The sequence below is a fragment of the Condylura cristata genome, unplaced genomic scaffold, assembly GCF_000260355.1.
Source record: "Condylura cristata isolate star-nosed mole 26May11 unplaced genomic scaffold, ConCri1.0 scaffold00001, whole genome shotgun sequence".
NCBI lineage: Eukaryota > Metazoa > Chordata > Mammalia > Eulipotyphla > Talpidae > Condylura > Condylura cristata.
The window spans coordinates 85,572,040-85,581,792 of NW_004567102.1; the positions used below are offsets into that span (position 1 = coordinate 85,572,040).

General features: G+C 53.5%; 1 protein-coding gene across 5 annotated transcripts in view; it reads left to right on the forward strand.

Annotated features, from left to right (window-relative positions):
• Positions 1-9,753, forward strand: part of ZDHHC14 (zinc finger, DHHC-type containing 14) — a 184,086-nt gene that overhangs the window by 22,832 nt on the left and 151,501 nt on the right. The gene's annotated exons all lie outside the window — the stretch shown is intronic.

A 9,753-nucleotide genomic window follows, 5' to 3' on the forward strand; every position in this document is an offset into this window, starting at 1 on the left:
GGCGGGAGGCAGGAGCAACCAATTCCGTCAGACTTTGACCCTGAAGGGAAAGATGTGTTGGCAGTTTGGAGGGCCTGAGGCTGGAAGGGGGTTCAGTGGCTAGACAGGGGTGTCTAAGGCTGGAAGGGGGTGTTTGAGGCTGGAAGGGGGTTCAGTGGCTAGAAGGGGGTGTTTGAGGGTGGAAGGGGGTGTCTGAGGCTGGAAGGGGGTTCAGTGACTGGAAGTGTTTGAAGCTGGAAGGGAGGTGAGTAGCTGAGGTTTGTTTTTTTTTCAAATGGTGGAGACTTAAGTGAACATAGCAGGACCCAGCTGTTGCTAAGAGCAGAGCAGGTTGCCTGCCGAGCAGAGCGGCTGATGGGCAGGATGGGCAGGACCCAGAGCCCGAGGAGGGGCTCGGACACGGAGTCCGTGGGAAGACACTTGGCAGGAAGCAGATTCTAAATGCAGGGTGCAGCGTGAGCCAGTGGCCGCGGGGTTTACTTTGCACCCCGCGTCCAAACTTGTCTTCTCCGACACAGCGCATTCACCGGGGCCTTCACCTGGACAGCGGTGCCTCAGATGCGCGTCCCCGGAGTGCCCTGGATATGAAGGACTGATGCTTTCCTGCCGGGGGCACTTCCTAAGCATGGGGGGTGCATGAGACAAAAGTGAATCCTGTCGATGTGTGTCTAACGCCGAGTGCTGGCAACGTCATCAGGGAAGTGGGGGGACAGATGATGTGGTCTCCTGCTATGGAAGGGCCAGCTGAGCCCAGAGCCGGAACCAGGGAGCCAGGCCAGCCACCCTGGCCTTTCCCCCCCTCCGCCCAGTTGCAGGTGTGCGGCCAGTTGAGCAGCACAGCTCTGTCACCTGCCTGGACCGGGACCTTCGTGAAGGACACTGGCCAAACTCTGGCTGTACCAGCTCCAGCACCCTGGGACAAGCCAGCACCTGGACAGAAGCTGCACCCATCTTTCTTATTGTTGCATTTTTATTGCGGAGACATTGCTTTGCAACAGTGTGTATGACCGAGGGGCACAGGCTCACGCCTCCTCAAAGGTAGCCCCCTCGGCCACCACGTGGTCAGAGTCCCCTGTATTCTCCATCACAGCCAGGGACCGCCTTCCCCTCTGGAGGCCTCAGTTCTGTAGTCAGCTTTCTATTGTTTGGTTTGTTCTGATCCGTTCCTTTTTTATATATATATAAACAAAATAAATCATAGGAAAAAGACAAATACCAGGTACACTTGCTCTCCCGTGAAAGATAAAGGAATGTCCCCGTGATTTCCCAGAACCAGAACCCCAGGCTTACACGCATCGGAGGAGCTGTGCTTCTTGTTCTGGTTTCAAAGTCAGAAGGTCTAGTGATTATCTGATACGCTGGGCTGGGACGGCAGACGCTTGGTGCTCTCAGAAGACCTCAAGGGACTCGGGCCTGGGGTTGGAGGAAACCTCACGGGCTCGTGGCGGACCACTGGCTTCCCGCCCAATGCTGCGGTGGGCCCAGGCCGGGCCCTCTCCCTGTTCTCTGCAAATTCCCCACTGGCCTCTAACTCCCCCGGCCCCCGAGCTGAGCATGTTTAAGGTCGGGTGTGCAGAAGTCACGCAGGCTGGAGGGCTGGTGCTTGCCAGGCGGACTCTCGCAAGAGCTGTGTGGCCAGGAAGCTGGAGGCTTCGGTGCTGCCACCGGACGGCACTTTGGTTTCTACGCGGCTCCCGCTGGCTGAAAGGACGCTGCTGGGTCTGGACTGCGTCACAGAGCGTGATGCTTCAGATTCACTCAGCCCGCGGCTGTCTTCACTGTGACCTTCACCAGCGCGGCCGCAGAGACCGCGGTCAGCACACCCGCCCCCTTCCCGGGGCAAACCCACATGTGGGCTCTGAGTCACCGGCGCCTGTCCATGCTTGTCGGCTGGAATCGGGGTCCCCGAGTTGGTGGGTCTCTCTCTGGTCCCTGGGCCAGGCTCCAGGGACACCCCAGGGAACAAAACCATCCTGATGCCCAAGAGAACAGTGTGGGGGTACAAGGGGGGGATGCGGGCAAATAGGCACCTCTAGTACAAAGCAGACGCTGAACGGGGCCTTCGGGGGAGTGAGGCAGAGAGAAGGCCTCTGTCTGCTGTCTGGGGTGGGGGGGGAGGTCTGGTGAGCCACTGCTAGCTAAGTGCCCTGCTGAGGGGGACCAAAACCTCTTCCACCCTCCCCCAGAAGAATCTCTGGAATGTTACAGCTTTGTGATGATGCTACTTTTTTTGTAGCATGGGGTCAAGTTGACCAATGTTTACTTTTTTTTTTTTAGATTTATTTATTTATATATACAGAGCTGGGGTACAGGCCAGAGGTGCTGGGGCACTAAGAGGATTCACCAGAGACAGAGAGGGGAGCAGAACTGGCATATTGAAGAAGCACACTGCTGAGGGGAGCAGCGGGCGGGTTGGGAGAGGCCTGCCGCGCCCTGTGGTCACCTCCGGGGCGGGGATCGAACTCGCCCTGCAACAGCTGCGGCCAGCTTGCAGTGCTGCGCTTTATGCGCTGCAGACCAATGTTTACTTTTAATCATTCCCCGGCGCATAATTCAAAATTGGCGTCTGCGTTGAGGGAATATAGTTGTGAGGATCCCACGTGTAAAGTGTGCTCCAGGAGTACCTCTGGAAAACCTAAGAAAACCTGGATTTCCTAAAAGTCTTTCGTACAGTAATACAGGCGGTCTGCTGCATGGAGGGCGACTGTGGTGTGGATCATTTTGCTTCCGCTCGATGAAAATGAGCACGTCGTCCCCTAACTCCTCCCGAGCAGGGCGCTAGGGAGCCTGTCAGTCTGGCTGGACTGAATTTGCGGGCAGTCATTTCGTTGCTGTGTAAGTCCTGCAGAGTCCTGTGGCTTGTCTGATTCGGGCCTTTGGTCTGTTTGCAAGTATTTCTCATCTTGATCTAAGAAATTATGATTACACCTTATGGCAAACATTTCAAGCCATGCAGAGGCTCTTAAATAAAATGAGTTCGCCTCCCCTTTGCAGCCCAAGGCCAGCTGTAACCAGGGGGAGTCCGAGTGGCTTTCCAGAAACGTACATGAATTGTGAGTCTATATGCTCATGTGGAAGAGCAGGCGTGAACACGTATGTCACGCAAACGGGATCGCGCTGCATGTGCTACTCTGCACTTTGCTTTTTGTCAGCTAATCACACACCTGGGGTCCCCTTCCTTATCATCACACAGAGAGCGCCCCCTCCTTTTAAGGGCTGCATAGCATTCCACAGCATGGGTTGACCGTGCTCTTTGGCTGGACCTTTCGGCCTCCAAGTTTTAGCTATTCTTAACTAGCCCTTAGGAAGCCTCATGTACGTACCTGCTGGCACACAGGTGTGACCATCTGCAGGACTGACTCGGATGGCTTCAGCCAAGTTACAGAAAATGATGACGTACATCAGGGGGGCCAGCTCTGGGACGTGCCAGTTGATGTGCTCTGTGACATCTCAAGGCCACGGGCCCTTTCTCCCTCTGCACCCACTCTCCTCATAGCCTCAGAATGCCTGCTCAATTCCAGGGGACACAGGGAACCCCATCACGTCCAGGGGGACAGTGAGACTGTCGCTTCCAGCACATCTGTCCCGGAGTGTGGCGTCTTCCCCAGGACTGTCCCATTCCTCATTCCTCAGCCCTGCTGGGGTTGGGGCTGGGGTGAGAGGTCAGCTTCATGCTTGCTGAAAGAACCAATCCCACAAGTGTATTTACTGGGTAGCAATGTTAAAGCTCAAGTTTAAATTCTGCGGCATATTCCCAAGTTGCCCGAAGAAGACTGCCAGGCACGAGTGAGACTCCCACGGGGGTGCTCAATTGAGGGGGTCGTGGCCCCAGACATGACTTGGCTCTGTGGGATGTGTTGATGAAATGAGATGATGCATTTTTATTTCACTGTTTATTGCCAGGTGTGTGTATCCTATATCTAGGAAGGATAACCGAGGGGCAGGGGCAGTGGAGGAAAATCATAGGTTGAAAGAACGCAGGCCTGGAAGGGCAGGTGGACAAGCCTCGCTCCCATTCTGAAGACAGAAAGAGGCTCTTCCGATGTGACATTGCTGTGACCTTGACTTTGCTTTTTCACTGCACAATGAAAAGTTGATAGCCCTGCCCTGCTCTCTCCTGGTCCCTGGCGCCAGCACATAAACAGTTTTGTATTCCAGAAACCCACACATAGAGTCCATGAACTGAGTTGGGGTACAAGAGGGGTAGCTTCAGAGGTCACCATGCACAGTGGGCGATGAAGAGTCTGAGGGCTTGAACTGTGGAACCCCAGCATGCCACAGCTGCGTGGGCCTCGTGCTAAATTTCCAGTGCCCTGGTGGGCCTGGAGGTCATTGTGGAGCAGGAACTTCGACTCAGCCTGGAGGCTCTCGTGCCTGTAGGGGCTCTCTGCTGTAGGGGCTGGCGCCTCCGCAGATGGGCAGGAGGAAGGTTTAACTTTATGCTCCTTACTGCTGGGGTCTCCCCTCCAGACTTTAGAGGTGGTGACGTTGGGGTGCATGGGTTCCCAGTGATCAGCCCACCAGCCTCTACGGAAACATTATTATCCACAAAGGCCATAGTTCATTTTAGGGTTCACCCCGAGTTGTGCAGGGCTGCGAAGAGCACATAATGTCAAGCACCCACCCTGGAAGCTTCTCGGAGCCTGGAAGAAGAATTCAGAAGACTTAACACCAAAATCTTGCAGCCTGTGAGTTTTCTGTGACCGACAATAGAAGCAAACTGCCTGCTGCATGAACTGTGAATTGTCTAAATATTATGTGCTTTGAGGCCCTGGGTGGGAAAGTGTTTAAAAATCATAATAACATTTGGATAGTGTGCTTGACTTAAGTATCTCCTCTAAAAATCCATGCTTGCATTTATTCAGCACTTGCTGAACCCCTTCTACATTTCAGGGGCTTCAGAACGACTCTCAGGGCAGGTGATTCATCCCACTCTGGGGCGAGAAGCTGAGGAGACAGAGGCGTCCCTTGACGCCCTTCTCCTCCCCACGCCGGGCCATGTTGCTTCTTGGGCCACTGCCCCTGGTGTCCGGCACCTCCTCCCTCCCTCAGGACCCACGGCTCTGCTTTCTTACTGACAGGGACAGCAGTGGCCTAGGAAGGTGGGTGGAGGGGAGCAAGACTGTGCGAAAACACGTGTGTGACATGAAACACCAACCTCTGTGTGAGGGTGAGCAGAGCAACCCAACTACATGCTTTTTGTTCCTTTCTTTCAGGTGAACCTACCTTTTATTTAGTCCCAACGTGTTTGTTTTCCCACCATGAAAATGTTTAAAAAGAGGTTTCGCACAAAAGTGAAGGAGAAATACTTAATCAATGAAACAGAAATGAAAAACGAGTAACGGATGACGCAAATTCTTCCCATATTTTCCTGGCCGCCCATAGTGCTAACGGAACTACTCTCTTCAGTGTTTTCATTTTAACCTGAGGTGATGCTGGTTTACAATACTGTAGGTGAGTCAGGGGCACAGACTCACACCACTACCCCCATCACCCCAAGGCACCCCGAGACCCCACGCTGGCCTGCGGGCCACCTCCCCACTGGTCACCTCACGGCTGCAGTCAGAGTTCTAGGGACCAATTGCACATCTTCTGTCAAATGTGTCCCTTCACTGCCCAGCGAGTAGTCCAGACTAAAAGCTCCATCTCCGTCTCCGGACCATGCCACTCTCTGTTCCAGCCCAGACTCAGACAGTTAGCAGGGTCCAGTCTGCTCCTGCAGCGCTAAGGGCACGTAGCCTCTGGTGCTGTTACCAGAGACCATAGCTCTGATGCTGTGGTGCGGGGAGGGTCCGTGGAAGCTTCTTGTCTGAATAAACCCACGCTCATCGAGCCGCTCCCGGACCATTATTATTTGAGCAGCCTCTGTGTTCTCTTCATCTAATGAATTTTCAAGCTGTCTCTCGTTCCTATGGCTCTTCCTCTCCCGCCCTTCAATCAGCGCCCGTCAGCCTGTGGGACAGCCAGAGCACTCAGCATCCTGCGTGTCGGCAACGGTGTGGGCCTGCGCCATGCTGTCTGTCATTATGAAAACGTCCTGCCTTGGGCCCGCCCTGGTGGCGCAGCGGGTTAGAACCCAGCACTGCAATCTGGCTGCACCCGCCTCAGTGCGAGTTGGATCCCCGCCCCGGAGGTGACCCCCATGGCGCGGCAGACCTCTCCTGACCCACCCGCTGCTCCCCTCAGCAGTGGACTTCGTCCATCTGCCTGTGCTGCTCCCCACTCTGTCTCGGGTAGATCCTCTCACTTCCTCTGCACTTCTGACCTGCACCCCAGTTCTGTGTGCATAAATAATCTTTCAAAAAAAAATGCCATGCCTTGTACTATACGCTGTGGGTGCTCCCCCACAACAGCCTGTTCGGGTGCAGGCCCAGGTAACTGCCCAGGCCAGCGTTGGACCTGCTCGGCTCCGCCTTTGAAAAGGCCCAGATTTACTCTTTCTCCACATTCTGCTTCTCAGTTGGTAAGGAAATGTTTCCCAAGAACAAACAGCTAGACCTTGGTTATGTATCTGTCAGGGGCAGGCAGGACGCCTCCAAGCAAGTACTTGAGCTGGTGGAATTTATCCCCAACTTCCCTTAGCTTAGTAAAGGTCTGAAAATGGCTTGATTGAAGTTAAACCCCACCCCCACCCCCCGACCCAGTCAATAATGGATTCAAGGATGCTTATGTGGGGAGAGGGGGTGGGGTGGGGCATGGCAGAACTGACCCTCACCTTTAGATTTCAGAGGCTGTCTCAATGCAGGAAGATTTTGGAAATTCTGTTTCTTTTTTATTTAGAATTTATGATGATAAATGTAGTTTTTTTTTTTCATGGACAACATATATGTAATAGGATAAACTTGCACCACAGGGAAATATATGAACCATTTAAACAGCAAACTGTTTTTCAAACTCTTGAAACTCGGGTTCCCTATAAAATGGAAACCAACAAACTTCATTGTGGTTTAAATTTTTATTATCTATTTTTAGACATCACTTCTCCTAGCTTTGATGAGGTCTCACTAAGTTGATTTGTAACAACAGTAATCCCCTCAAAATTGTATTTTTTTAAAATTCCATAATGAAAGCTTTCTTTCTATTTAACCCGTATTGATGAGGCCGTGCAAGTATTGCTGGACTTCCTAGGTGTGATTCTTTTTCGCAAATACAGTATCAGGGTTGCATGGGGATGGCATAGTCGAAGTTGCGGAGATTATACAAAGTTTGAAGGTATTTTATTTTATATATTTTTAAAAAGATTTACCCAAATACCCAGAAAGCAAAAAAAAAAAAATAGGATCTTGGAAATTATAAATGCAAAAGCAGAAGGACTAGAAGATAAGGTTGAGGAAATCTTCTACCTATGGAGGTATAACTAAAGGAAAAAAAAAAAAGATTTATTTATGCATGCACACAGAACTGGGGTACAGCCAGAGGTGCAGGGGCAGTGAGAGGATTCACCAGAGACAGAGTGGGGAGCAGCACAGGCTGACTGATGAAGTGCACTGCTGAGGGGAGCAGCCGGGAGACAGGAAAGGTCTGCCGCGCCCTCTGGGTCACCTCCAGGGTGGGATCGAACTCGTGCTGAAGTGGCTATGTCCAGCTTGCAGTGCTGCGTCCTAATCCATTGAGCCACCAGGGAGGGCCCTGAAGGTATTTTAACATTCCCTTGCTATATCTGGGGGTTTCTGACTTGAGATAGAGCAAAGCTGATCCTGTCAAATCAAATGGAATCTGATGAGTATATTAACTCTTGAGAAATGCAGCTTCCAAGTGTCGAGCCCATCAAAGCTCTGGTTGCTCCTAGCACCTGCCTGTGGGTTGGCAGGGGGTCCCCTAGGGAGTGCAGCACCTCAGATTCCACCCCAGGCCTGCAGAGTCATATCCTGCACCCGTCAGTTGCCAGGTGATGCACGTGCAGGTAACTTCCAAAGCCCGGACAGGTGTGTGGACCTAGGAGAAGGGATGGGGACAGGCCAACACCTCAAGTAAGTTGGCTCTTTTCTCGGCACATCCAAAGCTCTGGCCTGTTTCACCTGAGCTTGAACAGACACATACCTTGTACCAAAACCAAATCCGCTCCAGACTTGTTTCTGTAAATGTTTGGGAGGTAACCACCGCATGCTGGAGGGAGAGGCTGTTCTCGCTTGCACCCCAAAACCCTAAGGGCCCTCTGTCCCCAGCCTCATCTAGCCGGATGTGCCTTTTTTGACCCCCTGGGGAGAGATGGAAGGTTCAGATTTGCGAGTGTCACTGGTGAGAGGACATAGGAGCCTCGCAAGTGTGGCAAGATTGTTGGGCGGCTGAGACTGGAGGCCGCTGGCGTTTTGGAGAATCTGCTCCCTGTGCGATGGTTTTCCCCAAAGGTCAGAGGGACAATGAGGTGGATGTGCAGTGTCTTAACTCATTCTGAGCTGGACAGTCTGGTGGAGAACGGACAGGACAGTGGGCTGAAGTGGGCAAGAGAGACAAAAGTGGCTGACATGGTGTCCAAGCTGGAAGAATTGAGGGGGGTACGGGGTGCACAGATTAGGGCTCATGTGTACTGAGACATCAGAGAGACCCCAAATTGGATCATCCTTTGGAGCTAAGTGGATGTGCCCAGGGCATGAAGCCCCAGGAGAGGGAGAGGACAAGAAACAGGACAGGAAACTGCCCCTTCCAGAGCACCAGACGTCTCCAGTCAGGCCCCATAGTGGTGTAACAGGGCTTCGGGAAGAGGTCTGGCGGCTCCGTCTATATTCTCTCTCCATTTGTTGAGGTGATGTTGCTTTACCTCACAGTGTCTGTCTGAGGGGTATAGGCTCACACTCTGCAAACGCCTGTTACTTCACCACACCCACTCCAGAACCCCGTAATTCTCCATCAGAACCCCTTCTCTCCTGGGCTCCCACCCCAGCTCACCCCCCTTCTGGTAGCATTTATCAGAGTCCAGTGTGCTTTTGAGGGAGCATGTGAGTAGAGGAACGTGGGTTTCCTTCCTGGGTTTCCTTCCTGGTTTTGTTCGGCCATCAACATGTTCAATTTCCAGCCTCCGTATTTTCTGAGTGAAAAATGGTTGAGAAGACTGAGGCACCTCTGGGGGCGAGGCTGTGACAGACAGACACTGGAATACAGCTCCTGGCTCCCCCTTTCTCCCCTGAGCGCCCGCAGACCGCCCCCTCGCCACCCGGGGCCTCTGGCCCTGCCAGCTCTCTGTCGTGGCGTCTGCCAGGGAGCGTGGACTGGGTTTTCCAGGGAGGGTGGTGTTTTTCTGAACTCGTGAGCTGTGAACGGGTGTGGGTCTAAAATCAGCCCGTGAAACCATAAGCTGCAGTGTGCGTCATTAGGTGGAGTGACGAGTAATGGAGGGTGACATTCCCCCACTTAAGGAGAATCTCTGTGCACATCAGGCCTCTTGCACAAAGAGGCTGCGGCTTTCTGGGCTGCGGCCAGGGCCCCTGCGGGCGAGCCGGGAGAGCCGGGTGCTGCCCGCTCGTCCGTGTCCCCCGGGTTTGCCGGGATGGGGGCAGAGCTTGGCGATCCCCTGGTCACGCACTCGCTGGCACGCTCCTGCTCACCGAAGCTGGCACAGCACACGTGTCGCCGTCTGTGTCCCTGCCCCGCCGCGGTGTGACAGCAGCGCTGGCTCGGCGCTGTGATCTCACCTGAGTGGCATTTATAGCCCGGTACCTGGTTGGCAGGAACAGTGAGTTCCGGTTTTCCACACTCGGTACCTCTAATTCTTTCCCTTTGCGCGCAGTCGCTGGCGCGTGTGCTGGGGGGGGGGGG